At 25.1% G+C, this 27,461-nt stretch overlaps 1 protein-coding gene across 7 annotated transcripts in view; it reads left to right on the forward strand.

Annotated features, from left to right (window-relative positions):
- The first annotated feature begins 9,288 nt into the window (after positions 1–9,288).
- Positions 9,289–27,461, forward strand: part of LOC122501283 (spectrin beta chain) — a 49,413-nt gene continuing 31,240 nt past the window's right edge. For all 7 annotated transcript variants that reach the window (XM_043610625.1, XM_043610628.1, XM_043610630.1 and 4 more), the window contains exon 1: positions 9,289–9,435. The gene's annotated coding sequence lies outside the window, so the exon portion shown is untranslated. The remainder of the gene's footprint in view (positions 9,436–27,461) is intronic.

Genomic DNA, 27,461 nt, shown 5'->3' on the forward strand with positions numbered 1-27,461 from the left:
CTTGTTTAATTTATTCATCAAGAAAGAATATAAAACAATTTTCAAAGAAAAAATTTATTGAAATTTTAACAGGGGAATTTTTTTTTTTTCTATAAAACGTTTATTATAAACTTGTGAACTTTTTGAACGAAAAAATTCAAATTATGAAAGAAAAATTAAAAAAAATTAAAGACAAAAATTGAAAGTAAAAAATACAGTTTCTTAAAAAAATCGAATTTCACTGAAGTTTTGAACTATTGAAGGAACAAAAAATATTTATTTGTATTACAATATTTTTTTAAATTACTAAAACTGAAAGGAAAAACCTTGTTAAAACATATTTCAATAGATAATGAATTAAAAATTATTTTTGTTAATTATATGGAACAGTATTTTCTAATAAAATTCAAATTAAAAAAAGTAATGAATTTTATTATTTTTTTCTAATAAAATTTTAACCGCACAATTAATTTTAATTTTGAGACTGAAAAAATCAAAGACAAAAATTCAAAACCAACTAAAAAAACACTTTTTAAAAAAATCAGATATTTAAAGTATAAAATTTAAATTAAAATGAAAAAAAAAATTTTTATTGCACTTATTTATGCATTATTGTCCACTTTAATTTTTTATTAAACTGAATAAAAATATTGTACCTTTTTTTGGGAGGGAGAATAAATCAAGGAAATCGTATCCATGAATCTCGTATGAAAAATAAAAGAACCAAATGGTGTTGCTGTTCGCCTTGGCATTTAGCAATTCAAGTCAATTTTTCAAAGGCCTTTGATACACTTCCTTATAACATCCTTCTATATTCATTTTGTGCTTTTTAATATAATTATATCCTTAAAGAATCCTCTCTTCCTCAGATGATATTTAATTCTGAAACTTATCAAATAACAATCTCATATAAATATAGTGTTTTTCATTTTTTTATCTCTATCACAATTGGAAAAAAAAATTGTTACATAATAAAGGAATTGAAAAACAATAATATCCGTTTCAATGAGATTTTTTTATAAATTAATTTATTACTATCTGTTTAATTACATAGAATCAATTAAACTACGTTTTATAACAAAAAAAAGTATTAACTATATTAATACTTTTTTTTAAAGTTTATTAAATTACTTTTTACAACAGAAGGACTTTAATCTAAAATTAGTTAAATTAATTTTTATATACCAAAAAAGTTACATTTAATATTAATAATAAAATGTGAATATATCAATCACTCAGAGTCAAGAAAGTTACAAAAAAATTTAATAATTTCGGATTATTGAATAAAATTTAAACAATAATTGAACCTTAATTAGTTGGTGTTTTTATTTTTTTGTCACCTTTTTAATTTTCTTTTTTGACTGCATTTTTTTTAACTAACAAAATAATACAATAATTATCAATTCAATTTATAAGAAAAAAGTATAAATATACAGATAATAATTTTTGATTATTGGATGACATTATTGAATAAATTGAATTCTTTAGGAAATATATCAAATTAAATAATTAATTAAATTATACTTTTTATAACAAAAAATATTTGTTCAAAGGGAAAGTTTTTGTTTTTAAGTAATTTCTCATATCGCAGAGTGTATAAGCGAATTTTGCATAGACAAGACAAAGAATAATTTAATTTATACATTAAACATTCAAGAGAAAGTTTTTATAGACAAATCTTCCAACATGTTTGAAAAATACTTCAATAAATTCAATATTATGTAATAATAAATTTTTGTTTCAAACAATTTTATTTTTTATCAATTTTCTATTTTGAGAAAAAAAATTATATATCACGAGGGAATTAATAATTGTTAATTAAGCAATAAATAATAAGTTGCATTTTTTTATTGAATAAAAAAATGAAATTGATTATTAATTAAAAAATGCTGCTAATTTTAAAAGAAAATTGAAAAAGAGACAAAAAAAATGAAGATATCAACTAATTAAGATTTCTAATGTAAAAACAAGTTTTTTTATTTAAACCAAATGTAAATTTTCTGCTAATAAATTATTCTTTTAAACGTATATAGTTAAAAAAGAAATTTTTCTTATTCTGAAATACCATTTTTTTACACTCTTTAGGAAATATTATATTGAATTAAATTAAACAATTTCCTGCAGAAAAAAATTAATTTTTTGCTGATTATTTCAATTTGATTATTATATTTATTATGTAACTTTAAGTGACAAACAATCGTTGAATTCTGTACATTTACATTATTTACACAAAATGTGTAATTTATATTCACTCAACTTTTGTTTATTATATTTTTTCTTCAAATTTGATAAATAAACAATTATTCGTCTTAGTCATTTTTATAAATAAATTCTTGCGTATTTACTATTTTTGAAATTATTTTAACGTATTTATATTTTTGTTTATTTTTACGTTCTAATTTTTTACTTATTTTTACGTTTTTGTATTTTTATTTATTTTTAACGTTATTTTTTATTTATTCTTATATTTACTTTCAGGTACTTATTTTTTAATTTATTATTACGTATTTCTTGTAATTTTAAAAATGAAATGAAATTTTAAAAATAAAAATGAAAAAGAATTTGACTAACGAAATTGGTAATAAAATAATTGTAATTTCGATTTTATAATGATAATTGAGGACTATACACATTATAATAATCGTAAGTTTCCTTTCCGTTAGCAAATTATCTGCATTCATTTGTTTGTTTTAAAAATTAAATTTTGTGGGTTATTTTTATTTTTTTTAATGTCAAAAAAAAACGAAAAAAAAACTCGTTTTATTCATTTCACAAAATTGACAAACTTTCCATTACATATTTTTTATTTTCCTGACTTTTTCCTAATTTTCATCAAAAATATTTACTTTTTTCTTATCCTGATAATAAATTGCATTTCTGCTACGAATTTTATTATTCATGAAATTTAAAATAATTTAATTCTTGCGAAGAATTTTATAAAAATTTTTAAATAAGTCATTTCTTTTAAATAATTTTATGCAAATTCTAATTTAAATAATTGAATTGATGAAAATTTTTATTATTCATGAAAAGAATTGGATTTTTACAAACCATTTTTTAAATAATTGAATTCTATTTGGAAATTTTATGAAAATAGTAGATATTGAAAATCATTGAATTGCGAAAAGTTTTTAAAGATAATTAAATTTTACAAAGAATTCTATTAAAAAATTTGTCAATAATTAAATGTCTGTGGAAAATTTTATTAAATTTTTTTAACTTAGAATGTTTTCAGAACCTTAAAAATTTTCAATGTTTTCAGGACAAATTTATTTGATTAAATTTTGTTGAAAATAATTAAATTCCTAAAAAACATTTTATTATTTATGAAAATAATTGAATTCTTGCAAACGATTTACTAGAATTTTTTAAAATAATGGAATTTTCAAGAAGAAATTTATTATTTTTAAAAATAATTGAATTATTGTGATGAATAGTATTGTTCTTTATGAAAATAATTGAATTTTGAAAAAAATTTTATTAAAATACCTCAAAATAATTGAATTTTTGGGAGTAATTTTTTTTATTAATCTTTAATAATTGAAATCTTTCGAAAAATTATTTGTGTAAATAATTGAATTCTTAGAAAAAATGTTATTAAAATTTTAAAAAATTGAATTATTTTCAAAAATTTAATTAAAATTGTATTTAAAACAATTAATTTCATTCAAACAATTTTATTAAATTTTTGAAAATAATTATTCAATTCTTCCATAGAATTTAAAAAAACACATTTTTTTAAATAATTTATTTTTGTCGAGGAATTAAAATTAAGTTTTTAAGAATAATTAAATTTTTGAGCAATTCAATTGTATTAAAAATAATTGAAATCCTGCTAGGAATTTTATTATTTATGAAAATAATTGAATAGTTTTTAATTTGAATAGAATTTTATTATAATTCTCAAAAATAATTGAATTACAGAGAAGAATTTTATTATTTTTGAAAATAATTTAATAATTGCGGAAAAGATTATTAAAATATTTAAAAAGTATTGAATTTCTGTAAAAAATTTTATTATTTTTGAAAGTAAGTGAATTCTTCATTAGAATTTTATAAACATTGTTTTAAATAATTATTTTTATCGAAATATAATAAATATTTTGAAAATTTTATTATTTAAAATAATTGAATTCTTGTGTGAAAACTTTATTTGTGAAAATAACTGAATTTTTCGATTATTAATTTAAAATAATAATGAAAATAATTGAAATTCTTCGATGAGTTTTATTATTTATTAAAATAATTAAATTCTTGCTTAGAATTTAATCAAAACTTTTTTTTTTTTAAATTGATTTTTCATGAAAAATTTTATTATTAGTGAAAGTAATTTAATTATTGTGAAAAATAAATTGCATAAAAATTTGTTAAATAATTTATTGATTTTTTCGACATTTTTTTGAAAATTAGCGAATTTAAAATAGTGGAAATTCTCTAAAAAAAATATAATTTATATTCTTTGTTCAGAAAGTTGAAGATTATTTTTAATTTAGGTATCAGATAACAATTTTTGAGAAATTCAATTTTTCTTATTGTACAAGAAAGTTTAATTATTTTCAATTTTGAAAATCTGATGTCAAATTTGAAATTAGTATCAAAATTTGTTAAAGTTTTTTTATGTACTTTAAAGTTTAAAAATATAATATAATTTGAAAATTTAATTCTAATTAGTTTTTCAGTTATGTGTCATAATAAGTATTTCTTTAAAAATTACTAAAATTAAAATGACTTGAAATTGTTTACAATAAACAGTGCAATACAACATTCCCGCGCGCTTATGCGCGGATAATTTGGCTAGTATTTACTATAATTTGAGGGAAATATAACAATTAATTTACTTTATATCGTATATAAGGAGACTATGTTGTGCTCTAGTAATAGACGAAAAGGTCATAAAACTTATATAAATAGATTTGCAACAAACCTTGTCGAGAGAGTATAAAGACACTCCATACATTATATGAAAAGAATGATAAGATAAAAAAGATAGTTCATTAACTTTGAAAGAAAAGTTTCATTGTAAAGGGTAATAAAAGTCAATTTCATGTGCCAATAACACTTTTCATATATATATTAACTTTTATGGCGAGAAATTCCATAATTTTTAACCCTGACATTTGTCACTTTTTACGAGAGTTGCATTTCTAATCTGAAACAAAAAAAATAATAAAATTAAAATTTTTATTCAGTATATTTCCTGAAAAATATGTGTTTATAATTTTATTTTAAACACAGTGATTAGAAAAGGACTAAAAATAAATAAAGAAAAATAAATGAAATATATTAAATAAAAATTGAATTATTTAATATAGTTCTCTATTTAATAGTTTTTCAAATGTACAAATTATATTTATTGAAAAATATTTATTTTCTAGTAGTAGAAATATAAAAAATTAATTAATTTGTTAATGAACATTTTTTTTGCCTCTATGAGAATGCAGAAAATAATACAAATTCAAAAATTTTTTTACCGAAACGAGAAAAAAGAAGCTTTAAGAGAAATGACACTTGTCTTACATAAGACGTAAAGTTATTATAAAAACAAATTGCAATTGAAATTATAATTATAAACTGACATATATAGGTTAGACTTTACTCATCATTATATGAAGATATAATTTTGAACATCACGAAGGTTTATAATCGTCAAACCTTCGAGTAATAAAAAAAAATACTTCACTATAAAGATGATTGTTCAAACATTAAAAAAATTTTTTTTTTCTTATTGTTTTTAAATGACAAGTCACTTTCTGAATATTTAATTACGAATGAAATATTTTCGTATCGTGCCAAATATCATGAATATAAAAACGAATTAAAAATAAATATCTAAAATAAACGAATTAAAATATCAATAAAATAAACGAAATAAACTAAAAATTAAATCGACGGAATAAATGAATAATTTATCAAATTAATTAATTTTAATTTGATTTAATTTTGAATTTTCGTTAATTTAATTATTTAATCTATATTAATAATCGTTGTATTAATTAATTAATAAATTTGTTAATTTAGTTTTTTTATTTCCTTTTGTTCTAATTAGATTTCTTTTTGTTCTAAATTAATTTCTTTTTCTTCTGATTTTATTTCTTTTCGTCTAAGAAAAAGTAAATTCCATTAATACAATTTTATTTCAAACCGATAGAAAACAGTTTTAAACAGTTCTGTATTATCGGTTCAATAAAATTATATTAATAGACCTTATCGAACAATGTATACGATATACATTTATTGGAATAGTAAAATTGATTTCATTTGTAATAAAATTGAATGGTTATTAATCGTGACGACAAATTTTAATTTATAAAAAAACTTAACTTCAAAGTGAAATTTTTAAGACTTTACAGATTGATAAATTCGTTTTTCTTTTTTTAATAGAATGAATAACTTAAATAATTCTCAAGGGTATGTATATGGATGTAAAATCCAACATTTGCACCAGTGAATTGATTGACAGTGGTTATAAGCTTTATTATAGTTGAATCAATAGCAAGGTTCATGACCGACGAAAAATGTTTTATAAAAATAATCATATTGAACAGCAAGTTAAATTTAAATACACTTTTAATTGTTTATTCACTCGAGAAAGAATCTGAATTTATTAATTAGATAATTAGTAAAGAGTATCTCTATGTCTTTTTAAATTTTGCAATATTCATTTCAATTCGTTATAATCAATCAGCTATGAACTAAATTAATAAATTTTAGCTAATTAGTAACTTGATTAATAATTAATTGAGGTTAAAATCGAGAAAATCGTTTAAATTCAATTTCAACGTTCAAGATTGAAATGTTTGACACTTAACAATTATTTATCCTCATGTTTACCTTTATTAACCCCTTAACAGTCCATGGCCCATATATGGCCACGAAAAGTCGTGCCACCTTCGCGTCTGTGGCCATATATGGCCATCTCAAAAAAAAAATACTAAACATGATTTGATTTTAGTAGCGAAGTACATACTACTGTTTTTGGGGTCGCTGAATCCGAATCTGAAGTCAGATTTAAAAAATTCAAAATGGCGGACTCAAAATGTCGACTTCAAAAAATAAAAAAATTTCAAATTCGCTTTAAACTCGTTACTTGGGGGGTTTTCGGGGTCTCTGATTACAAATATCAGGTCAGATTTTCAAAATTCAAAATGGCGGATCCAATATGGCGGATAATTTCAAGATTGATGCGATTGGATTAAAATTCGTTTCTCAGGGGTTTTTGGGGTCGCTGAATTTGAATTTGATGTTCGTTTTACAAAATTCAAAATGTTAGATCCAATATGGCGGATAGTTTCAAAATTTATGCGTTTCGATCGAAATTCGGTTCCCGGGGTTTTTTGGGGTCACTGTATTCGAATTTGATGTTCGTTTTTCTAAATGCTAAATTGTGGATTCAATATGTCGATCAAATTTTTTGAATGTTGACAAATTTGTCTAAAATGTTTACTCAGGGGTTTTTGAGGTAACTTCATATTTTTTTCGCATCAATCTTGAAATCATCCGCCATATTGGATCCGCCATTTTGAATTTTGAAAATATGACATCATATTTGTAATCAGAGACCCCGAAAACCCCCGAGTAACGAGTTTTAAGAACATCTGAAAAAAAATTTTTTTTTGAAATCGCCATTTTGGGTCCGCCATTTTGAATTTTTTAAATCTGACTTCAGATTTGGATTCAGCGACCTCGAAAACCCCCGAGAAATGAATTTCCCTTAAAACTCTTTAATTTTAAAATTATCCACCATATTTGGTCGCCATATTGGATCCGCCATTTTGAATTTTCAAAAACTAACCTCAAATTCGAATTCAGCGACCCCAAAAACCTTATATATGATGAAATCATATTTTTTTGTAAACTTTTTTTTCGGACCGTTTTTGGACCACAAGCGATTTTCAACTAGACTGCGAAGGGGTTAAAATAGTAATTTTTGATTAAATACGATAAAATAATTTTTAATTGTACAAAAAATACCTATTACTTACAAAAAAACTTTAGTTTTCATAACATTTCCTCGAAATTTTTAAATCAACAATACAATTTCGAAAATATAGAAACTACAGTTATTGACATCATAACCTCTAAAATTCTACAATTTCTACCGACGATAAGCATATATCGACTGTTATTAAAGCCGTCTTGTATAATTTCAACTGCTGTTAAAATACCACTGTAGATAACATTGATTTCTTTCTATTAAAATTTTTAATCGTTTTAATTAAACACTTATTAGTACAAGAAGATTTAACAAAACATTTTTTCTTATCAATAATGTCAACAATCAATCCTTGTCAACAATGTGAAAATTCCGAAAATTCTTACAAATCGATTATCGATTATTATTGCAAAATGGCGGGATAATTTAAACATAGTCCCAATTTTCAAAATATTATTAACAACAAATTATTATTTACAGTAATTTCTAAAGTTAATAATTCCATAAATTAAAGTTAATATTTTTTTATTTTACATACTTATTGTACACATCTAATTTTGGAATTTTTCGTTAAAATAGAGATTTAAACGATTTAAATAATCGCGCCGTAAATAACAATTTTCTATTACTACGGTAAAAAATTGTAAAAAAAATGTTTTATTAAAAGAAGAGTATTTTCTCAAGAAAAAAGAAAATACAGTTAAAATTCTTTGTCGTGAGTGGAAATTTTATCTTTGTATATTAAAAATCATAAGTTTTCTGTAATAAAAATGCAATTTGTTTCGAATTAGAGGTGAAGCATGGGGCGTGCCCGATATAAACAGTACTGATGATGTCATAATTTAACTTGTATTGTTGCGCCATAAGTGGTATTTGTAATCTTGAAAATATGAGTTATATTAAAAATATTGTTTATTTCAATTGTTTTTTACCGAATTGATAAAAATATTACTCCGGTGGTATAAATTAAAGAAAAAATTTTTAATTTCAAAATTACAATTTTTGAGAAGTTTCAAAAAAAAATTTTTTTTGTTTTAAATATTTTTACCTATATGTGATTTTTTATATTTTGAAATATTTTTTTTGAAAATATTTTTAAGTATCAAGTTTGAAGAGATAGATAAAATATGAGTAATATTTAATTCTGGTAATTAGCCCAGGGGGGATGGTAGTTAATGATACGGGCATGCTGACGTGTATAGGTTACACATAAATTTTCCGATCTTTACATATTTAAACAATTAAATTGAGATTATTTAACTAGCAGAATTATTTATAAAGATAATTAGAGTTTGATTTATGAAAAATCGGGTTTGATTCTATAGAAAATATATTGAGAAAAGATGACAAATTCCAAGGCGTAAGGAACTAGTTTGGCTTGCGGAGGCAGACGCTCTTGTCAGTTGCGCGCCGGTCGAGTGTGTGGTGAGACCTTAGTGAGCTTGCTAGTTTCAATTGGATTTTGTGAAAGTTTTATGCCAGTTTTGGTGTGAAGGAGTGTTTTGAAATATTCTTCGTAAAGGGTAAGTGTCATATAGCAAAAAGTTTTATCATAAAATTCAAAATTGGCATAAATTTACAGCAAACACGGTGCAATGGGTGTATTGTAGAGAGATAAAAATGGCGTTCGCCGATCCGACTCGTGTGTTTAATTCAACATTCTGTTATTTGTGTGCATTTATACGGTCTCTTATTATTTTTGTTAAACAACACATCTTAATTTAAACAAATAAATTAAATTCTGAATTAAAAGGGGTAAAAAATTCGAGATAGGAGACTATATTTTAGTGAACTCGTCCTGTCTAAAGGTAAAGATTCTTCCGAAGCAAATCACTTGTTATTTCAAGTTTTTTTTTCTACGAAATACAAAAAGTTATTTTTCATTTAAGATACAATGACACGTATTGTTTGGAAAGTAGCATAAATATCGATTTTTTTGCCTTTTCGAAAAGTTTTCTCTGTCAAGTGTAGTGGCTTTTCCGTGAGTCTCGTCCCTTTGCGATGAGGGCAGCATTAACCTGTCAAAGAATCCAGGGAACCTGCCTGTGACCTAATTTTACTCTTTCTTTTTTGGAATAGAGAAATTAATATTCAATAACATATTATTAATTTTTAAGATACTAATAGAGAATTAAAATTTAATTTCAGAATTATTCATAATTGAATAGTCAATCGAGAATGTATTTTTATTTTACATACATAATTTAAGTTGGAATTTTTAGTGATCTTAATAGTTATTTTTGTCAATGATTTGATCTATTACTTATTAGTCAACGCCGTTTGAATTGGTTTTTAGTTCGAGAAGATATGATAAAGCTTTATAGTGGTCTTATGAATGAAACGATTTATAAGTGGTTGTAATTAAGGGAATTTATTTGACGATCTCTTAAAAATTTATTACAAAAATAAAATTTACTTTGGAAATAAATTCTCGAGTATTCGAAACGTACGTTATTCAAATCGATAATTCGAAAGTGTTATTTCGAAATTCGATTGTAAAAGCAATAAATAGAAAAATGAAATCATCATAAGTAATTTGCAAAACGGGTTTTTAGGGGGGAAAAAGCGATTCGATTCCTTACAATATTGTCATTTAGGGGATTTCTTGTCGTCAATAATAATTTTTAACGTTTTGAATTACCATTTAGAATATAAGGTTTCCCTCGATGAATGTGGTTTGAGATGGCGTGTATAATAAATAACGGTTTTAAAATGACAGATTTTTCCTTCATTGTAAATTGTAACCCGATGCATCTCTCAAATATGAGTAAAGTCATCAAGGTTGTAACGTGGACAGTATAGTATAGTAATACTTGAATTCTATTGAGTGTTGTGTATAGTTTTTTGTGTTGAGACTAGGGAATTCTTTCAAGTGTTATGTTTACTGTTACGTCATTGTTGCACTATGCTTTTGTGATCGTAAGGTGCGGATACGCATTCTAAATGAATGAATAAGTTTTAATTCACTTCTCTCGCTTCCCCCCTTCCTTCCGGAAATTTTTAATTCTTTTCGAATGTAAATCATTTCAGTATCCGGAAATTTTGTTTTCATTTGAATATTTTTTATTTTTATTTTTAATTCAGGTTTGTGCGCTTGGAAGAGAAACAATGAATATTTTCGTTTTTAGTCTACTCGCTCTAATGAAAGAGGAAGTAATGAACAGCGCTTGTTAATAGTGTTTGCTCTTGACTTGCTTTTTTTATGTGCCTAATTTAGTCATTGAATGTCAGCGATGTAATGAGGCTCTTTTTCTTTGTATGAAGATTCTAACAGTTTCAATCATCAACGTTTGAAATTCTATTTTTAAATTAAATTTGAAATGGTATTTCAATAGTCAAAATTAAATTGCAAAATAAAAATAAATAAAAAATTTACAAAGTAAATAAAATTATAAAGTGGAATTGAATTTTGATGACGAATGGCACTAATTTTACTTTTTTCATTTACTTCAAATTTTGAAACTTTCAAACTAATCTTTGAAAAAAATTTTTTTGACGTAAAAATGAAATATTTTTTTATTATAGGCAGATATTTTTTCTTTTAATACAGGGAGATAAGTGAAGTCATTAGGCTCGTGAAGAGAAGCACCAATAACTTGTAATCATGACGAAATGATCGGATGTCCTAACTTACAGTTACTTACAATGTTTTCATTGATATTAAAATCGTGTAGGAAGTGGGAGATTCGGAGTAAAAATAACTCCACCTTAAAGAAATTATTCAGATACAAATTTTCTCTTGAATAATCAATCCTTTCAAGTTCAGAAAAGAATTTATAATTGAAAAATTAAAGAACAAAAATTTGATTCTTCTGATTTATAAGAAAAAAAAATTACTGTTTTAACTTTTATATTTAAAAATCAATATTCTCGTGTGACTTTAACTTTATTTAATAGAAGGTAAACAATGAAACTGAGCACCTTTCTATTTTATTAAATATTGTACAGATACATGAGGTATTTTATTACCATCTTTTATTATTGGAATTTTTTTAAAACAATAATTTTCTCTCAAAGAAAAATTATATTTTTTTAAACACTTTTTAAAAAGTCTCAATTATTTGGTCTTTTATTTTTCCAAGAATAATCATTATAAAAATTCTATTTTCACTTGAATCGAGTTTTATAATTTGTCTACTGACCATGACCAAAGGCCGTTATTTCTCCTAATTTTTTTTCGTCGAGTAAAGTATGCCAACCGTGTCAACAGTATTAAAATTCAATTGCAAGTGACAAAAAAATTGAATTTTTATTTGTGGGGAATAAAAAGAGTTTTAAATACCAACATAAGAGGAGAAATTTTACATATTTTACACATATGGGTAGAATTTATTTATACGACTGTTGGCTTTTCGTAAGTAATATGTTTTTGTAGATGTAAGTTTTTTTTATGCACTGTGGGAATGGATATTTAGTGAATTTCCTGAAATAGTTGAGGAAGAGAGAAGTCGTGATCTTTATATTTAGATCGTCCACTCGGCAGTTTGGTATGCCATGTGCTTTAGTACAGGAACTGTCAGAGGCACTCATGCGCTTTTACTCTCTCGGAGAGACAGAATAATAAGCTAATAACGGGGTGCAACCTAATTTTCTGTTTCACTATATTTTCCCCGTCTATAATACTTCTTTTATATTTGCCCTACATTTTTAATTTCCACTTTGCCACTTTAGAATATTAAATAATTAGTTTTCACCTCGGTTTTCACGATGAGGGAGAAAGTAGAATATTTATTATATTTACAAATTTCCCTGGAATTTTTTAATAAAACAGACATGAATTTTTCAGCCTTCGTAAGGTTCACAATCATCAACATTTTACAAAAAAAGTTACTAAATTTTTTGTTTAATTTTTCTGCTAGAAATTCACTTTCTAGATATATTTTTTAAGAATGTCTTCAAGCAAATGTTTATAAAAATTTTCATAAAAAAATACTTCTTTTATAAATTTTTGATCAGGGTCGTTGTGAACTTAGAAGAAATTTTTAATAAAAAAATTCTTTTATCTATCAGGTTGGTTTATCCTAAAGAATTCTTCTGCTTGTGTCTTCTATCGGGAAATAAATTCCTTTGTTCTTTCAAATAAATATGTGACGCATCGCAAAGAAAGTCGACATCTTATAGGTTATGTTTTTAAAATGCACACAGAGAATTTTAGTTCAATTTTAATATAACTTTACTAAATTTAATTTTATTTTTTTCATTGTTTAGTATTTTTTATGTCAAAATTTCGGTTTGTTGTACTTTTTCCCTAAATTGTAAAATACTTTCACAAAATTTAATATGTATTTTCTCTCCGTGTGTAAAGTATGGGTTAGCTCTGAATTCAAACTATAATTATTTTTAAGCCTTTATTATGTTTGAAATATGCAATAAAAATTACTTTCCATTTTACAAAATTAAAAAAGAATTTAAAAGTACTCGACTGTATTCTTGAATCTTAGGCGTTCGTCTTTACTTCTTTCACTCTCGCGGATTATAAACGATCGTACGTTACGTGATGTTATCGTAAATTGTGAATTTCACTGGAAAATTCACGTTGCTATATATGTAATTAAGTCCAATGGTCAAATGTGTAGATAAAATAAAAGAAACCTTTTTTGTTTTGTCATTACAGCAAAAAAGAATATGTGTATTTTTAAATAACTTTTAAATATATACATAGATTGTAGTAAAATTCGAATCTATTTAAATTTTAATTCCTTGAATTTAGCGTCGATGCCGAACGTCAAAAAATGTTTTTTTTTGAGAAACTGAAAAGACTAAAAAAAAAAAAAAAAAAAAAAAAAAAAAAAAGAAAAGACTAAAATTTGATATTGAAAAAGGGCTCTAAACTTATTTTTAACTTCCGAAGTGAATAAAAGCAGTGAAGATAGTGACATTTGCATCTCTAAAAACCCCGAATAACAGTTATCGACGCCAACTTGAGGGACTTCAAATTTTGATATGTCAGAATTTTAAAAGATTTTAACAGATTTGTGTGTTTTTGAAACACTTGTTTTAGTATTTTTCTAAAACTAGTTTCTTCTATAAAAAAGAGGAAGTTCGATTTCGTTCATTTTTTCGAAATGTTTAGGATTTTATTGATATTTTAGCGAATTTCCTTCTGGGAAATGAGAGAGAATTTATTGTTAAACGTTAAACAATCGTTGGCCATGTAAATGACTGCGGCCATAAACTGAGACTAAGCGTAGATTAACGTAAATGCGGACGTGACGTAGTATAAAAGTTGTACAGTGGAACATCGGCCCTCAGTCAAAGTATAACGTATATAATATACATCGGAGCCAAGTTTTTTTAACGGCTGATTGGTTCATTGGTTCTTTAAGATCGATTTTTATTGCGACCGTTAACCTATTTTTTTCTTATAAGCATCATAAGAGTAATTCAATGGGAGTAATCAGTGTGTATAGCGATTGGTTTATAATATATCAGTAAAATATGTAACAATCCGCATATAATAAGTAATAATTTTCTTTAAAGAGCTATCTTTTTTTTATTTTACACTATGTTTAAGATACGATATTATATCACTCGTAAATACAATTTTCAGTGTGTATTTACACATTTTATCACGCTTATCAGTGCGATAAATAAACGATTTTCTTGATATTTTCTCGTTTTGGTGAATTCGAATGTGCTGAAATTTTTTCTTTTTGAAAACAAATTAGTCGAAGAAAAACCCAAAACACTTCGTTGAACTCACTATTGCAACGAATTGATACCCAAACTGTGTTTAAAACCTTCAAAAAGTTTGATCCTTTTCGATTTTTGGTCCCTGAAGTTAGCGTCGACGGTGATCATCAAAGACAAAAATTTTTTTTCACGAAATCGACAAAAACGATTTTTTCAAAGGTTTGGAAAGTCAACTGTTAACTTCAGGGACATTCGATTTCGTGGAAAAAAATGGTTTCGACGGTAACTTCAGGGACCTAACGATATGTTATTTTTAGTTCACTTCTAATATTACTCATTAAACAGATTTAATGTCACTAAAGTTCGTTTCTTGTATATTTATATTATTAAAGTTCGTTTATTTGAAATAATTTTATCATTTTCTATATATTATTATTGAAATTTTCTGTCAATTTTCGAAGATAATTTCAGATAAGTTAATTGAAGAAATTACTTAATTTGGTACACGTACAAGTTAATTTTGACTTAAAGATAATATGCTCATTAAATTATCAGATGAATTAAAAATTTCAACACATTGGAAATTCTCTAATTTTTTTGATATTGAGTTCAATGACTTTGAAATACAGTATAGACAATTGAACGCCTTGATGCAAGAACCAGACATAGCTCCGAAAAAAGAGTGGGGGGTTGTCCCCTGGCAATAAAATATTCCACTTCAAAATTTTTGAATTTTTAAATTTTATTCTTATAAAGAATAAAAAACTGCATCTTTTTTTCCTTTGAGAAAAAGTTGTAGAATTAATATTTTTTTAAATAAAATTAAAAAACTTGTTTTTTCTCAAACGAATTTTTAATTAAAATTTCATCTTCAACTCGCTGCCAAATCTACAATTTTGCATATTTTTCAATCAAATTTGGAATGGACACACTTTATATTATCCTTTTTAAGCATATATGTTTTAAAAATTTATATGTTTGTTTATAAACAAACTAAAAAATATTTATTAGCCAATGGTAAAATTTTAACACCATAATCTTTGAACGCTTCGTTTATCGAGGAAATTTTGAGCAAATGAAAACTTCCAGTGAAGAAGTTGTTCAAAATAGTATAAAAAAGTTTTCTGGAAATTATTAAATTATCAAAATTGATAGAAAAAATTCTAACAACGTTTAACTTTTCTCGCGCGGCGGACTCTAACGAAACGAATTTCTATATCTGGCGGAGCCAGCCAGGACTGTCTGTTTTTTTTATTTCACAGCTTAGAATAATAAAAATAATTAATATTTATTATTTTAATAATATTTTTTAACGCTAATATAATAATTTATTTATTCTTATATTAAGTGATATGAAGAATATTGTTTTCCAAAAAAGCATATTAATGTTTTGTTTTCATTATTCTAAGCTGTGAAATGAAAAAATAGACAGTCCTGGCTGGCTCCGCCAGTTATAGAAATTCGTTTCGTTAGAGTCCGCCGCGCGAGAAAAGTTAAACGTTGTTAGAATTTTTTCTATCAATTTTGATAATTTAATAATTTCCAGAAAACTTTTTTATACTATTTTGAACAACTTCTTCACTGGAAGTTTTCATTTGCTCAAAATTTCCTCGATAAACGAAGCGTTCAAAGATTATGGTGTTAAAATTTTACCATTGGCTAATAAATATTTTTTAGTTTGTTTATAAACAAACATATAAATTTTTAAAACATATATGCTCAAAAAGGATAATATAAAGTGTGTCCATTCTAAATTTGATTGAAAAATATGCAAAATTGTAGATTTGGCAGCGAGTTGAAGATGAAATTTTAATTAAAAATTCGTTTGAGAAAAATCAAGTTTTTTAATTTTATTTAAAAAAATATTAATTCTACAACTTTTTCTCAAAGGAAAAAAAGATGCAGTTTTTTATTCTTTATAAGAATAAAATTTAAAAATTCAAAAATTTTGAAGTTGAATATTTTATTGCCAGGGGACTACCCCCCACTCTTTTCTCGGAGCTATGTCTGGTTCTTGCATCAAGGCGTTCAATTCTTTACTAGATTCATTATTTATTTTTTAGATAAAAAACAAATTCTCTGAAGTACACGGAGAAAACTGGAGTATTCAACTAACTATCTGGAGGGACAAACAGACTATATTTGAGGTTAAGTTTTTCGTAACAATCTCGGAGGGATAAATAGACACTCCGATGATTAATTTGACTCACTCGGAAGGAAAAGTTAACTATTCAGAGAATCAGGCTTAACACTCAAAACCTAACCCTCTAAGTTTGACTATCCAGTTTTCTCAGTGTAGTTAAGTGTCAAAGAAATCTTTCTTTTTTCGAAACCAAAAATATTTAACAACTTTTTATGTCCCTGAAGTACCGAAAACTGCTATTTGAAGTTTTAAAGATAAAAATGTCACTAATTTCGCCTCTTTCATTCAACTAGAAATAAAAAAGCATTTCTAGAGTACTCCTTTGAAGTAAAAACCGAAAAAAATTGTTTTCTTCTTTCCGATTTCGTGAAGAACGTGTTTTTTGACGCTCAGCGTCGACTCGAACTTTAGAGTCCTAATTTTTTTTTAAAGATTTTGACTTGAAACCGTTGAATGAAAAGTTTCAGTATTCTAGGTAGAAAACAATAAAATTAGGGCCATTTTCGTGATTAAAAACGCCAAAAAATAGTTTTTGACATTGAGCCTCGACGGAACCTTCAGGAACCTAAAAAATAAAAAAGTTGTCAACATAGAATTTGTAATTTTTAGCTGTCGCTGGCAAATTGTTGATGAATAGAAATACAATTAAGTTACAAACGATTCCTTTTAAGCGAAAAAAAATAGTTATAACAACCGTGGAATATATATGTATATCAGCAAAAGGATTAGGTGTCTAGACTTGGCGTGCTACTTAAAAGGATGCCAGACTGCGTGTTAGCAAAGAAAGCTCGTTAGTTCCAAGAATTTATTTGATTTGAATTTCGAAGGGGATGATGTTCATTTATGTTTGGCTAATCGATATAGAGGAGTATATTTGAATTTTAGAGGCCATTTCTCGAGAAAGTGATTTCGATCTGTGTGTTCTAGTTTAAAAAGAAATATTTAAGGCAAATCAAAAATAATTATTCTACAATTTCTCTCTCTCTATTGTATATAGGACAATATGCTGCGATATGTTTTTTTCTCCTCTCTTTTATTTTCACTCGAGGTATTCAGAAATATTTTTGCTACATGAAACGGAAATGTTGAGAGAGAAACATTATTTCTCTAAAACAAAGAGAAAATACTTGCTTCATAATTTGTAAATAAAATGCGTCTCGTTATTTGTAACCTTAATCTAGAACAGAGTGTGGAAAAAAAGAACTTCTTTTCATAATTGGTTTCGACGGATAAGTAATATGCTTAGAAAATTACACTTCTACTTCAATAGGGATGCGACATGAGGTCACTCACCTGTGCACCGACCCTAATTCCTGTATAAGCTTTGTTTTTGCAGAAGAAAAAGTCACTGTGTATTATGCAAGAAGGGAAAATTATATTATGCATAAATTTTTGTTACAATCATAATTTTTTGTGATTGTAGAAAAGAATTGTGATAAAAAGTGAATCGAGCTGGTTTAATTGTATGTAAATAGGACTTTAAACTGGTGGAAAAATTCGTTTCGATAAATTGTACCGTTAGAAACAATGTATTAATTGTGATATTTTTCGGATGGTTGAGAAAAATCTCGAAAATGAATCATCATCGTTGGACTTTCTTTAGTTGTTTCTTTAGCTTATTTAATTATGCGCACGGGTATTTGTAAATTTATTATTGATTCTTAATTCTTAATTACAACGCGAGGAGAAATTTTAATGAGAAAGGCTTTCGATGTTTTGTTAAAAGTAGTGAAAGGATGATTTTGGAAAACTTGGACATGATTCAACAGACTCATTGTGTTCATATTCGTTTTTATATTTTTTCTGTACGTGTGTTTTGAAATTTGAGTCAATTATGCAATACGTAATATCTACTCTCTAAATCTGAATTAGCGAAATTTCTCTGATTCCTATCGATACGTTGAAATTGAATTTTCATTTATTCGGATTTGGAGAGTATGATCCGGTTTTCACAAATACGATTATTCGGAATTTTGTTTTTAGAAAAGCTTTAAAAGTTCTAGAGCAAGTTTTTTAGAACTCTTCCCTAAGAAATAGTTTTTGACCCTGAGCCTGGACGTTCAGGACCTAGACTGAACTAACAGGAACTTTTGAAAAAAGGTATCATCAGTAAGTGGTTTTCAGTAATATTTTGTAACACTATTCCCATCATTCATTTTCATGACAGAAATATTCAAAACATTCGTAATCTCCGGAGTTGAATAAAATTGTCATAATTTTTTAGGAAATTTGTCATCAGGAATACATTCATCCTTTAAGAGTATACAGTGACTGGTCGAAAAAAAAGAAAAATTGATGAGAGATGATAGTCACGGGTGTTGAGTTTCTCATAGGTCGTTATATAGGTGTATATAGAGAGTGTATGGATGAAGACCTGGAAACCGGCGCCGCGGTGACTGCAGTCAGAAAATCAATAGTAACTCTGTGCACGTGCGTCTCGTCTTACATTTACTCTTTCATCAAAATGTGTATATCAACACAAGTCGACCTTTTTTTCTGCTCTGTTCTGTTCTGAAAGGAAGACGAAAAACGAAGATGTCGAAGAAGAAGAAGAAGGAAAATGAGAAATAGGTTGCTCTATCTTTTTAAAGGTTCAGGACTCTCGACGACGACCCAGTAACAGTTTTATCTCGATTCAAATATACAATTCGCAAAAGTTTATTAATCTATTCTTGTCGTGACGTATATTTTACTCAAAAGTAACTTTTTTTGTAATCACCTCAACTGATTTGAAATCTGTGTCGAGGTTACGTATATGTATAGAGGCAATTGAATCTGCTTGAATTCATAGTGGCATTATTTATTGTCTCTGGAAAATTTTATAAGGACTTTGTGAATTATTAAATCGATGTTTGTTTCAATTTCAGTTGGATTAGTGGATGTAATTCGGAAAAGTGGTTTTGTTTGGAAATGTTGTTTTCGAGTGTGAAGGTTTTAATAGAGTTGTTGATGGTCTAGAAATTATTGGATGATTTCCCAGAAAAATTATGTAATTTCCATCGAGGATAGAGTAGAATTATTTTATATTTCAATTTCGATTTTTCGTTTTTGTTACGTAATCTCTGGGATGAAGGATGCTGGCGAAAAATGATTGTGTTTATGACGACGACGACAGTTTTAGGTTTATTAGTTTCTTCCTTAATTATCTAAATTTAGGAGAGATTTCTATAGCTCTAAGCGTAATAACAGCTAAAGATATAATTACTTTCCAGTTTCTTTTCTTCCTTTCGACGCTAAGTGTCGAAAAATGTTCCTTCTTTCCCAAAACCGAAAAAAATCGGAACCATTTTGTACGAATGTTTCGGGTTAAAACTGTGTCCTGAAAAATTAGCTCCCTAGACGAATACGGAAACTAAAAGTACTACCATTTTTTAGGGACAGAAATTTCTTTAGGTTCGGATACAGAAACAAAAGAGTAAATTTCAAAAGAAAAACTTCCGAATTAGAATTAGAGATCAACAGGAACAAGTGGCTGAAGAATGACACTGTCTCGAGCAAGACAGGTTTTTTTTTGCGGAATTATGGAAAAATTATAGTTGACTAAAAAAAGATTGTCTCCCTTGAGATAAACTGGTCTATTCCCTATAGGCGCGGATTGTGTGTTCGACTCTCTTTTTCGCCGTCTTCTTTCCCTTTAATGTACAACTCTATCTTCCTCTTGGAATATATACAGCACTTTGCACGCTCCACTTGCTGGTTACTTGAACCTCAACGCAAACCAGACACTTGGTAAACTTAACCTTCCGCGATTATCGTGTCATTCACTTTATTTATGATTCATTTTTATACACCGCCTACTTTTCAAGTATGGTACATATACCTATCGATGTACCACAATGTCGACCCGCATGTCATTAAGTATGACGCCACTTGCGTAATTGCTCTTAATTCGATGTAACTGCTTGCCAGACGTTTAGGAATGCCATTCATTTGTTCACTGATAGTTAATATTGTTCACACATCGTGCTTCAATCGCAAGGGAAGGGTCATTATGGTTATGTAAAAGTGAGGCACTTTGATACTTGTTTTAAAAATTCAGAAATTGTATTATTTTCAGTTCAGGTTCTAGGTTCATGAAGTTGGCATCGATGCCCAGCATTGAAAACTATTTTTTCTTATTTTTAGTGATAACATTTAAACTAATTTCACTTCTTTCATTCATCTAGGAAGTAAAAAACTTTTTGAATGTATGTACTTTTTTAACTTGTTAAAAGTCAGTTTTTGGATCTTAATATAATTCTTGTTTTGTAGTTTAGGCGAAAGAATAAAGTACTTTTTTAACTTTAAACCTCGGGAAAAATTGAGCGATTTTTTTCGGTTTCATGCAAAACATATTCGATGGCAACTTCAGGGATCTTAAGGTTCTTGAAGTTGGTGATGACACTAAGTGTCGAAAACTATTATTTGGGGTTTTTGGAGATAAAAATGTCACTCATTTCACGACTCTCGTTCAGCTAGGGAGTTAAAAGAAATCCAGACTGCTGTCCTCACTTCAAACATTTGAAAGAATTGTCTGTTTCTTTTTGGTTTCGTGAAAAAAAAATCATTTTTGATGTTTAGCGTCGACGACAACTTCAAGGTTCTTAAAATATTTCAAAAAACAGTTTGAATTCTTTGGTTCCACAGAAAAAAAGTTGAATACAATTCGATTGGACCCACAAGTTCCAAACTTTGAACAGAACGGAATTTTTAATGTCGATACTAATATTTTTAAAAAATACTGTTCAGAATAGAAAGCGATAGCGAAGTTAACATTTAAAATCTTTGTAATTTATTCTTTTTTTACTTGCATTGTAACATCATTATAATGAAATTTGAATTTGAAGAAGAAATAAATAAAGTTTATTCATTCCAACGTTGAGATCTTAAGAGACATTATACAAATACGCAGTAGTTGGAGGAATGAATTCCATTTAGTTGAGCTAAATATAGAAAACATTTTTTCCATTTGAAGTCACAATGATTGTATCGTATGTCTTGAAACATAAACTCGCGAAAACTATTGTTTTTCTTGTCCTAGATTAAAATCAGAGAAGAAAAACAAAACAATGTGATATATATTTCAAAGTGCAATCTAGAAAATTTACTGTTTCTTCTTGAACGAAATGGACTAGTTCGCAAGGAAAAATTTGAACTCAAGGTGGAAAGATTTATTTTGAAAATAAGAGAATTACAACTTTTTTTACAAAAAACAATTACTGCTTTATTTTTGGTAACATTTTTAGAAAAAATTTGTTTCATTCTGTATTTCACCACTTTTGAGGAAATATCAAAATTCTAATATAATTCAGAGTGGCCACATATCAGTAAAGTCATGGAGATGTCAAGTAAACAAAATTTTTGTCAATAAAATCAGGGAAATGACAGGAAAAAAATTTTTTGTCAGGGAAATTAAAAAAATTGAAACTTTTTTCGATTTATTTTCAAAATTTTTCTACTTTTTTCAACTTTTCTTTCAAATATTTCAACAAAATACATTTTTTAGTATAAAATTATATTTTAATTTTTATAAACCGAAAAATAACTAAACAAATTTTTCAAAAATTATTTTTGAATCATTTTTTAGGATAATTCAATTTTTCAAATACATCTATAATAAAAATCGTTTCAAATAATTGAAATTTTGTAAAATTTGAGTGAAAATAATTAATTTTCGTATTTTGTTACAATTTTTGAAGAGTTTTAATTTAAAATTTTGAAAATATTTGCTAAATCAAAACTTTTAATGATAAAACTTTAAATGTAAATTTAAAAATGAAAAATAAAGGAAATTAGCTTCTAATTTCTTAAAATTCAATATTTTCATGATTTTTAATTATGTATATTTCTGAAAATTCGAAATACATACAAAAAATAACATTTTAGAATTATTTCTAAGGTTTTGGAGAAAAAAATCATGATCAAAATTTTTAATTGAAATTCACCAAAAAATTAATTCCATTTTTTGAAAATATACAAAAATTCTTTTTAGAAATTCAATTATTTTCGAAAAATTACATTAAAATATTTTTAAAAACTACCTAATATTTATATAATTAAAATTTTTCAAAAGTTTGATTACTTTTATTTATATTTTTAAAAAATTAAATTAATTTTAAAAGAAGTTTTAGAGAAAAAAACTATGTTGAAAATTTTTTATTAAAATTTATCAAAAAATTAATTAGTTTTTTTTTAAAAATATACAAAAATTCCTTTAAGAAATTCAATTATTTTCGAAAAATTACATTTAAATATTTTTAAAAACTTATATTTATGATTAAAATTCTTCAAAAGTTTGATTATTTTTATTTATGTTTGAAAAAATTCAATTATTTTTAAAAGATGTTTGGGAATTTTTCAATTGTATATCATTAAAAAATTAGTATCTTTCAAAAATTATTTAAAAATATTTTTAAAAAAATAAATTCCTAAGAATTTCTTTATTATAATTTTTTGAAAATATTATACCTTAATAATTTAAGAAACAAACATGGACAGTAAGTTACAGTTTCAATTATTCTAAAAAATTGAATTTTTGTATTTAAATAACTGAATTTTAAAATAATTTTCGAAAAATTATTTAAAATAATTGATGTAGAGATGAAGTTTAGTTGAAAAATTGTAGAAAATAATTAAATTCAGGAAGTTATAGTTATAATAATTTTTAGAAATTATTAAAATTCGTAAATTTTACTTATATTTTTAGTAATAACTTTCATATTTTCCTGTAAAAAGAATTTTGTCAGGGAAAATAATTTTATTGTCAGGGAATATTATAAACTAAAACTTGTGACCACTCTCTCTCTCTCTCTCTCTCTCTCTCTCTCTCTCTCTCTCTCTCTCTCTCTCTCTCTCTCTCTCTCTCTCTCTCTCTCTCTCTAAATTTGATTTAGTATAAATCTTTACTAATTTGAATTAGTGACTGACTTTTTGCTTTTGAATTAGTAAATTTTACTAATTTAGTAGAAATTACTTTTTATTAGTAAAACTATTTGCTATTTACTAATTCAAAAGCAAAAAGTCAGTTAGTAATTAAAATTAGTAAAGATTTTTACTAATTCAAATTTAGAGAGTTGATAATAGCTTCAGAATGAAAGATCTTCTTCTTTAATGACTTTAGACAGTGCCAACTACTAGAACAAACAATACAAATTCTCTTTGTTGAAATTTTGTTAAAATGAGAGAATTCTCTACTTAAATGGAAATTTCTTCATTATTAAAATCGCTTAAACTAGAGAGAAAAAAAGAGGTCGGTTGAAACGAGTTAAAAACGAAATTTTTTTTACCGTAGCATCAAAAATAAAATTTCAGATAGAAAATCAAAAAGACGAATTCCTTCGGATGATGCAAATGCTCCTTTTAATAACAATTTTACTTTATAAAATTCGCTGCTAAATTGTTTTCGATGAAATAAATACACAAATTACCAGCATTTAAAAACTCAGTTTCATGATCAAATCGTGGGTGTCACGAGAATAATAATTTGCCAGGGGTTTATCTACTTGATCATCGGAGTCTGGATGTTTTCCAAAGGTATCTCTCTCTTTCTCTCTTTTGACGCCAATCGATCGACAATAAAGTTTTATGTTGCATCATGCGACACGGGCTTGCCCGGAACAAAGTTGATAATGCACTGTTGACAGGGTCAATTAATTAATGATCATCCTGTGGGTGCGGAATTAACTTATAAAGATAAATGGTGTATTTTTTTCGGGTTAATTATCTTTAATTAATCAGTCACCTCATTTCCTCTCTCTCTCACTCTGTGTACCTATATAGTCTCAGGGAATCAGATATTAAACGCAATTTTAATTTATTACCTTGTATCTTCATTCTCTCGGTTACATTCACTTTTAATTATCTCAAGTTTTGTTTCTCATTAGTTTTAATTGTAAGGTACATCGTATATATATATACAATTTATGAGTCCTTATTTAAAGGAGTTTATTTTCATTTTGGTTTTCACAAAAAATAAATTCTCTTGTCATCATAAGAAAAAGTATTTTAGTTAGTTTTATATTTATAGTAAATTCTTCTATTCAGTTATTTTTAGATATTGGTGTCTATCTTTGTTTCTGCTTCTATTCAACTTTGTTTTTATTTGTAATTTTTTTTTTATTTGATTTTTACTCTTTAAACAAAATTTTTTTCTTGATCAACGTTGTGGACTTCAAGTTCATAATGTTGTGTACGCGATTGAAGTATTTTTCTGCGGCTGTACAAAGCGCAGGAGAAAAACTAAAGGCTGAATTGAAATTTATGTGTGTAAGGTTTAATTTTATATGTTTGACCCGCTGTGGAACTTTATATAAGTCATAAATAATTCATGAGAAGAACAAATCTAAAAGGTCAATTGCATGACAGAAAATGAGCATAAAAGATATATATATATATATATATATATATATATATATATATATATATATATATATATATATATATATATATATATATATATATATACTTTAAACGAGTCCCAAAGAGTTAACAATTTAAGAATGTCGCTGGACCGTTTCTCTCCTTTCTCGCATCGCAGGTGAAATGCAACTCTACGTTTCCATATTAGTTTAGTAGTGATTTTTTTCAATCTACAATTATCTTCCTGATAAGATATAATATTTCAGATTGAAGTACGTTAATACTTGTTGCTGTATTTAATTCTTTTCAAATATTTTGTATCTTTTATTTTTGAAAGATATAATTGGGTGATGAACGAATCTAACGAACGATGATGAACGAATCTTTAAGTAATTAAAATAATAAATTAATTTTATTGTGTTTTTTTACAATTTATTTTTGGTGTTTTAGTTTTCGTTATAGATTATAAATATTCTTTTTTATAGGTGTGAAAATTAAATCGTTATCAGACGGAATTTTTCGAAAATTTTCCCTACGTTTTTCAGTGTTTATTCGAGACTAGTTTGATCAATGTTTACTTAAGATGATGATGATGATGATACTTAATGGCAATCTTGTATCTCGTGATAAAGCTCACTTGTTTCTTAATGATCTCATCGCTGTTGAAAACTTTAGTATTCTCAGGTGTGATATATTTTTGCGAATATTGTTACATAAGTAACGAAAAAACGCTGGAATAATTATTATAATCACCTGATTTCGTATTTTATAAAACGAATCGTAATTTTTTTGGCAATTTTTATTACAAGTAGGATATTATTACTTTTTCGACTTTTTTCGACTAAATTTTCAAATAATGCGACTTTTATCGACTTATATTAAAAAATTGCGACTTTTCGACTTTTTTTTTACAAATTTTGCGACAAAATATAACCACATTTTTGGTATAAATTGCAATATTTCAAAAGTAATTTTTGAATAATTTTTCTAATTAAATTTTCGAAATATACAATTAAGAAGCTTTGAAATAATTCAAATTTAGTAAACTTTAATTGAAAATAATTGATTTTTTCCAAGTATTTTATTATAAATTTTGAAAATAATTTAATTCTCAAAAATTTTAATGCAAAATCTCCAAGTGTAAATTTAATAAAAATGAAAATTAATGAAAATTAGTTTCTAAAAATTATATTAAAATGTTTTTGAAAAAAGTAATTCTCAGAATTTTGTCATTCTAATTATTAAAATTCAATTATTTAATTTTCAATATTTTCGATTACATATTCCCTAAAATTTAAATACACACAAAAGAAAATAATTTATGATATATTATTAATATTAATAATATATAATATTATTTATAATAATATTTACAATAAGAAAAAAAAACATTTTGGAGTAAATAATCATATTTAAAATTTTTATTTAAAATTCTTCTAAAAAATAATTAGTTTTTTTTTAAATTACACAAAACTTCTTTTTATAAATTCAATTACCTATATTCGAAAAATTACATTAAAATATTTATAAAAAAATAATTCTTAGAATTGTTTTATCATAATTTTTCAAAATTCAATTACGTTCGAACAAAGTAAATTAAAATCTTTTAAAATCTACTTTTTTAGACTAAAATTTCGGTGAAATCATTTATAATTAAAATTCTTTAAAACTTAGATTATTTTTTTATAGTTTTTAAAAACTCAATTATTTTTAAAAGATTTTATTAAAATTAAATTATTTTTCAAAGATTTTATCAAATTTAAATTATTTTTTAAAGATTTTACCAAATTTCAATTATTTTTAAAAGATTTTATCAAAATTAAATTATTTTTCAAAAATTTTATCAAATTTCAATTATTTTTCAAAGATTTTACCAAATTTCAATTATTTTTCAAAGATTTTATCAAATTTCAATTATTTTTCAAAAATTTTATCAAAATTAAATTATTTTTCAAAGGTTTTACCAAATTTCAATTATTTTTCAAAGATTTTATCAAATTTAAATTATTTTTCAAAAATTTTATCAAATTTCAATTATTTTTCAAAGATTTTACCAAATTTCAATTATTTTTCAAAGATTTTATCAAATTTCAATTATTTTTCAAAAATTTTATCAAAATTAAATTATTTTTCAAAGGTTTTACCAAATTTCAATTATTTTTCAAAGATTTTATCAAATTTAAATTATTTTTCAAAAATTTTATCAAATTTAAATTATTTTTAAAAGATATTATAAAAAATTATATTATTTTTCAAAGATTTTATCAAATTTCAATTATTTTTCAAAGATTTTATCAAATTTAAATTATTTTTCAAATATTTTACGAAATTTTAATTATTTTTCAAAGATTTTATCAAAATTATATTATTTTTCAAAGATTTTACCAAATTTTAATTATTTTTCAAAGATTTTACCAAATTTAAATTATTTTTCAA

Source organism: Leptopilina heterotoma, unplaced genomic scaffold (assembly GCF_015476425.1).
Source record: "Leptopilina heterotoma isolate Lh14 unplaced genomic scaffold, ASM1547642v1 Lhet_206, whole genome shotgun sequence".
NCBI lineage: Eukaryota > Metazoa > Arthropoda > Insecta > Hymenoptera > Figitidae > Leptopilina > Leptopilina heterotoma.